This window comes from Embiotoca jacksoni, unplaced genomic scaffold (assembly GCF_022577435.1).
Source record: "Embiotoca jacksoni isolate LCO1_2020_lvr unplaced genomic scaffold, fEmbJac1.0.p SCAF_15, whole genome shotgun sequence".
In the NCBI taxonomy this organism is placed as follows: domain Eukaryota; kingdom Metazoa; phylum Chordata; class Actinopteri; family Embiotocidae; genus Embiotoca; species Embiotoca jacksoni.
In genome coordinates, this window is record NW_027185285.1 from 14053776 (window position 1) to 14061098 (window position 7323).

Consider the following 7323-nt stretch of genomic DNA (forward strand, 5'->3'; position numbering starts at 1 on the left):
AATATAAAAGAGCAGTTCAACTAATGGCACCAGAAAAAGCTTGAGCTGTTGTGTAAAATATAGAATTATTATTATTACTCCTGTTATGTTATTATAACCCAGATATTATACTGTACATGTCTCATGTGCTACTAACAGAAAACATGTGTATGCCAATGAAAGAGAACTGGACCATGTTAAAAATGTGGTTGTGTTTGTTTGTGTGTGTGTGTGTGTGTGTGTGTGTGTGTGTGTGTGTGTGGACCCTGACAGTCCCTGCTGGCCAGAGTCTGGTGCCTGTGGAAACATGAAGGACCCCCCTGTCTTCTTAACCACCTTGTAAAAGTTTATACTAACATTTAAAACACTGAAGTGTCCTCTGTTAGAACAACTACATGAAATAAAGTGTGACAATCAGTTCATTTGTCTCTAAAACTAGAGACAGCTTGTTATCCGTTTTTAGGGATCAAACGTCTGACAGAGGACTGAGTTAAATTCACTTTCACATCTTTTTCATTGGATTTATCTCATGAACTTTTTTTTTACAAATATCATGTTAGAGCCCTATTTGTCATTTTTTTTTAAAATATATATATACATATATAATTCCAACGAAAGTAAACATCTTTGTTGTCTTTAAAAAAAATGATTTTTAATATGAATCTCCTATTTTGGGAAATGATGGCTTCTAACTGGAAAAACTTAAACTGTATTTTAAAGTGAGCTCCCATATAATGTGTGTATATAAGTATATATCATGTATATTTTTACGCTTTTGACAGAAATAAAACAAAAGTGGGCTCATGCTTAACCCTGTGTTGCTACAACAGCATTCTCCATATCAAATGTGAACCACAGTATATCATGAGTAACTGCTACCAACTTTATTAGCTTTTATTTTACTGCTCACATTTAAGCACAATGAATATTTTTATTGCTCCAGCAGAAATGAAAATTTGTGAGATTTTTACATAGTCTTAAAAACAATGATTATGTGATTTTTGAATCGTCAGAAGGGATGTCTGCTTCATTCGATTGTATGCATTTTTCAAGTATTGAGAAAAGAAGCCTTTTTAAATCTGAATTATATGAAGAATTGTTTGTAGTTTGTGCGAGCAATACACGATTTCTACACTGTAATCTTTCCGTCATCTCAACATCATCCTGTTATTAGAGAATAAATGCAGATATTCTCCAGTGCTGTTGTGGTGTTTCCCTGTGTGTTGACATTTATTTACTGTACAACAGTAGAGTGGTGTCTCCGCTGCTCTGCTGTCCTCCGACATGTCACTCTGTCTCCAGCAGCTGTCTCTGACTAATGGCCTTGACCTTTCTGCTCCTCCACTCTCCTTGTAGTCCTGCCATCATTATCACAGCTCACTGTCACACTCTGCTGTCTGTCTCCGGGGGATAATTAGCTGAGCTGGACTTCAGGGCATTGATGGACATCGGGGTGAAAGGAGGTAAATGGTGTCTCAGTGAACAATGGAACAATGATAATGATGATGGTGGTTGTTGTAATTACTTATTATGAGAGTCACAGCAAAGATCCAACAGCAGTGTGTGATTATTATAATCACTGTGAGGATCATGTTCAAATGTGATGACATCAAAGGTGGAGATAATGAGCACTTATTGGAGTAAAGGAAGAATTTGCCACCTTTATTGTGCAAATAAAGACAAAGAATGTAATTATCTTAATTAATGCATCCAATAAAGCACATCTCATACTCACTCTGATGCTAAAATGTACAGTAATTATAATGAAAGAAAACCTGAGTGGAGGAGTGCTCGGTGTTAAAGGAACAGTTCAACATTTCAGAAATGTATTCGCTTTCTTGTGAAAGGCTCCTGATGCCCCTGACAGAAAATGTGCAAACAAGCCTCAAGTGTTTCACCAACAAACTGGTTCAATGCTGTTTCTTCCAAATAAGAGACATTGCAGAAATCAAAGCTGTGACCTAGAAGAAAAAAAAAATCATTCATGTTTTTATTTCCCCATGTCTTGATTATAGTAACTCACTGTTCCCCACCTCTCTGTCTCGTCTCCAGTTTACCCAGAATGTAGCTGCTAGACTTTTAACAACTACAAGTCGCAGGTCACACATCACACCAGTTTTAGCCATCCTGCACGGGCTAACAGTTTAGAGCAGAATTGATTTTAAAATAGACCTGTCCAGGGTGAACCCTGCCTTCGCCCAATGTGAGCTGGGATAGGCTCCAGCCCCCCCGTGACCCTCTTCAGGATAAAGCGGGTATAGAGAATGGATGGATGGGTGGATGGATGATTTTAAAATGATTTTAATTACATGCAAAGCATTGCATGGATTGACCCTGAGTTATATTTCTGAACTGTTGGCCTCTGAAATATCACAGAGGTCTGCTGACCACGGCCTTCTGTCCGTCCCCAAATGGAGGCTGAAAACAAAAGGCCATTGCAGGTGTGACCCCACACCTCTGGAACCATCTTCCCCCTCTTGTAAGAAAAGCAAATCAGCTGATAGCTTTATGAAACTTTTAAAAACTCCTTGTTTCGTAAGCACATTGTCCTCTAATAAATGCCTACTGCCTGTTTAATTTTTGTAGATTCTGTTTTTGGCCTCCGTGTTTCCCCTTTGTATAGATTTTATTGTTTTTTTATATTGTTTTTATACTGTTATTTCTTGTTTTTAACTTTCTTGAACAGTAACTTGTAACTCGCTTTATAAATAAAGTGTACTTACTTCTTCTCATATCTATGTAGTAAATATGAAGCTGCTGCCAGCAGCGGCTTACCTTAGCATTATGCTATTAATATAAGGGATGTACCTGGTTTGATTGACATGCCTAAGGTGCACTCAGGTTTCCATATAGATGGGCAGCTTGTTCAAGTATGATAACTTCTGGCTCCAAAAACCAAGATGGCGACAGCCAAAATACCAGACTGAGACTTCAGTTCACAAACGAATGGGCGGACTGCTTCTGCTTAGCACATCTAAACCTCAAACTGTCAGCGGTCAAGTTGCCTTGTTGTGGAGAGTGTAGGTGTCTGGTTTTGATGAGGAAGAAAAATGTGCACACAAACACCATCATCTCTGGTTCTTCTGTAACAGCTTTGACCCTGTTTATTATTCCTTTAAAATGTCATTGCACAATGCGAGTCCAAAGGTGTTTCAGAAATGCAATACTACACAGGTGGACGAGTAACACCAAACAATTTGATTCATCGAAGATGGGGGAAAAGGAAACAATCTAGTTTCCTAACCAGCTAGTTTTAGAGACTAATTGTAAACAGTGTGTTTGTGAGAAAGAGTCATCTGAATCAGTATCGTCATGTGATGCTGCTGTCACTGGTGAAATGAGTTGAATAAATTAAAAAACTTTGTGTTTACACTGTATAATCACTGTGGCTGTTTAATGCTGAATACATATTCCGTCTTCAAAAAGCGCCTTGCATGCATTTTCTGAAATTGTACAGCTGTCATATCAGTGTTTTGACACCTCAGTAGACCATTACACTCCAGGACTTCAACTTCCAACTTTTAACTCCACACGCATCGATTCGGCGCGACAACTGAAGACCTACTTTACACCTCTGCTGCTGCATTAACACGCCATGATCAAGATAACGATGACGAAACAAAGGAGGATGGGGGATTAATTAAGATGATGAAGGGCAGGTGTGGGTCGCCCGCTGGACCTTCACAGCTTAGGTGCAAACACCGCTGGTTGCTAGACAACCGTGTCCACCGGGGGGTCCTTGTAAGGCTCGGAGCCGGGGTGAGACAAGGGGTCGACACAATTCTACCTTCAAACTCCACAGCACACTAAAAATAGACCAGGGGTGTGTGTGTGTGTGTGTGTGTGTGTGTGTGTGTGTGTGTGTGTGTGTGTGTGTGTGTGTGTGTGTGTGTGGGAGACAGGACAGTGGAGAAAATTAAAGACAAAAGCACAGCTACATGGAATATGTGACATTGAGCGTACGGAGAAGGATGGAGGAGAAGGTTTAGGGAAAGTGATACAAGCCACTGAGTGAAGGCGAAGTCTGACGCACGAGCCGTGCGGGCGCGTAAGGCTGCTGTAACACGAGCTTTTTCCTATCTGTCTTCTCTGAGAAAGCCTCATCCCCTTCTGCCTTACTTTCCTCACGCACACACTCACACTCCTTTTATATAAATACCCAAGGACAATCCTCACTATTAATAGGAAGTGTTGTCAACTGGCTCGGGAGAAATGGGACCCTCTGTTCGACTAACTATTTTTGCAGTTCTTTGTAGTCGTGACCTAATACACTGTTAATTGCATCTATTTTCCAAACTGTTAAAGAACAGGTTTCACACGTACTTACGTACACAAATATTCCTTTTCAGCACAATTGCAACATCAGGATCAAGTGTCAAATTGTTAAAATAAATATAACCATAAGATTTTTTTCCTGTACTAAAATAATTTTGCTGATTTAATCCCCGCCCATGTTTTACTTTACTAAAAGGCCATGGCCATTGTTTTGTGCCCATAATAAGCTCCCACAGAGACTAGTTCCAGACCAGCAGTGATGGGCTGCAATATTATTTACTTGGCTCCTCTTTCAGCACTGGGCTCTTTCAGTTCCAGCTCTGAAGCAGTAATCGAGGTCCACGCATAGTGCAGGTGATTTATGGGCCTCCGGATCGACATCCTGCCCTCAGCTTTCCCCCTCCCGACTGCACGGGCAGTAAATACACTGCAATTCACCGCGGACATCCACCATCAGTGAGAGGAACCCTGTCAGTGCATGTGCTGCAACACAAGTGAGATCATTTAATGTTACCCGCACAGAAAAAACATGCTCCATGTTTTACACGAGGCACATGTAATCCCATGATGTATGACACATATTTAACACATGGTGCAACATACACAACATGGAGAACATATGTGGAAGAGTTTTCTCATGGGGAGCTACACCCCGAAAATGTTCCATACATTTGATGTGATGTACGTTTCATACATTTACATACACATACATTTTACATACATACATTACATTGATGGAAATTGCTTTACATGCCAGAATTGATTATTTTGTCTCTATTATTTATATCAGGTTCACAGGCATTGTCAAAATTGGGATGATATGCCTTGATTTAAATGAGTTTAAAATGCTGAATCTCCAGCTGACTTTTTAATGTTTTCGAGCTGACTCTTTTCAAAACCATATGCCTGGTAAGGTGTCACAAAAATGCACTCATGACATGTCAAAGGCAAAAGGCTGAAGTTTGATTCACCTGTTTGGATTTTATACAGTTTATTTCAGTGAGATGTCGGAAAAAGAAAAGAATATTTAGGGTGACTAACCAATGTGTTTGGTAAACATATTGTTGTCTCAGTTAATAACTATGGCAGGACCAAGGCTTTAATGTTAGCTGACGTAGTGGCATCCAGGACCAGCTTTCACACAGTGGCTGTGCTTGAGGGCATTCGTACGGTGATGTATGACCTCACAAATGAACTTGAAAGTGAAAGGTTCACTGGCCAAGGACAGACAGGCGGGCTGAATTAGAGCAGGTAAACAAACCTCAAGCTCTCCAATGTTTTGTTTGCAGAGGGTAAAACCGACACCACCCTCTACAAACAGTGGAGAAATAATGAAAATCCAAACACGGTAACATCTGTGTGTTCGTGTGTGCATTGTGTGCGTGAGACAGCACAATGAAGAAAATTGCAATGTGATTTTCTTGGCAATGATTCAATTATTGTGCAACTGATGATTACTATTGTGGTGTTTGTGCGCATGCGTGTGTGTGTGTGTGTGTGTGTGTGTGTGCGTGTGTGTGTGTGTGTGTGTGTGTGTGTGTGTGTGTGTGTGTGTGTGTGTGTGTGTGTGTGTGTGTGTGTGTCTGTGTACACCAGGAATAGGGCTTGGGTTGGGACAGCACTTAAAGCTTAGCACCATTCCAGCTAAACACCTGTCACGCAAACACACACAAATACACACGCCCTTGCATGTGCACTCACACTTGCATGTCTGCACACACTCTTGTCTGATGCATACCACACACTCTGTCTGTCCGTCTGTCTGTCTGTCTCAGTCACACTTGAACATACTGTGACATGCTCAGAAATGTTGACACTTGTGTCTGCAAGGTCACATTTATTCTCTCATGTGGCTGCTTGTTTTTCTCTGATCACAGCCTGCATCCACGACGCTGACAGTTCCTCACAGACATTTTGGAGGCCGTGTGCAGTGCGTGCATTTGAAGACCCCAAAAAGTGTTATTTAGTATGTATATATTCTGTGTATTTATTTTTCAGCAGGGAGCTATGTGTCCTGTCTTTGCTTTCTATTTCGTTTTCTGTTCGTGTCCACCGAAAGAAATAGAGAGATCGAACGAAGAGTCTGCCACAGTCGCTCCATAAAAAACAAGCAAAGCCGTGATAAACTCTGCTCATCACCGAGCCGTCCTCTCCTCCATATCTCTCCCTCAACTTCTTCATATTGAACTCCCTTCATCTTGCCAGAAACTCATCCATCACCCTGTCGTCGCCGCTGTTTCTCCGACCCTGTGCACACACAACACATTCTCAGTCTGCCCGTGCTCAGGCCCGTATATGGACGGGCCATCCGGCAGGGGAGCCACAGGGTTAAATATACTCTGAAGCTCCCAAGAATGCCAAACTCATCCAACCTAACCTGCCAGAGAGAGATGCACAGTGCAGCGCAGGGGCACACAATGGGCACACATGCTCATTGTCTCATTAGCATAAGCATTTTCTGATTGTAGTGTTATGAGCTGAAGTCACAGCTCTGAGGTCCATTCAGAAAAATCCCCTCTTATTCTAACATGAAATATTAGAACCAGAAACTTTTTTCATATAATAATTGGGAAAATTCAGGTAAAAGTCAATCTGACTGAATGTCCTACATTACATAGAGATAGGTACAGATAGGAGCATATGGAGGGATACAGACAAGTTGCAAAGCGATATTTTAATCATATTCATAAAGTAAAATAATAACAGTATTAAACCTGATGTGATTGTTTCCTTTGGGTTTCCTCTATGTAGCTTCAAGTTATACATTTTCCTACATTTTTTGCTAACTAGTTTTGTCGCCAAATTTATTTGAACTAAGTAAAATTATTCAAACTCATTATATTTATATTTTACATCTGCATCTACATATTATTTGCCAAAATTCGATGTCTTGTGCATAATTATTTATAGTTTAAGTTTTTAAGGATCTTATCATCCATTTGTGTAAACACCTTATTGTTAGGCCACTGCTAATGGTGTGAGACAGCATCAGTTGTTTCAGCAAATGCATTAAATGATATCCAGTTCGTCACACAGGTGACGGAGCCCTCTGGAGGCCGCAGTAATTAT

The 7323-nt window shown here is 40.7% G+C and overlaps 1 protein-coding gene across 1 annotated transcript in view; it reads left to right on the top strand.

Annotated features, from left to right (window-relative positions):
- Positions 1-1176, top strand: part of nherf1b (NHERF family PDZ scaffold protein 1b) — a 28144-nt gene extending 26968 nt beyond the window's left edge. Inside the window, exon 6 of the mRNA XM_069149753.1 lies at positions 1-1176. This exon is cut by the window's left edge and continues 245 nt beyond it. The gene's annotated coding sequence lies outside the window, so the exon portion shown is untranslated.
- The last annotated feature ends 6147 nt before the right edge of the window (positions 1177-7323 follow it).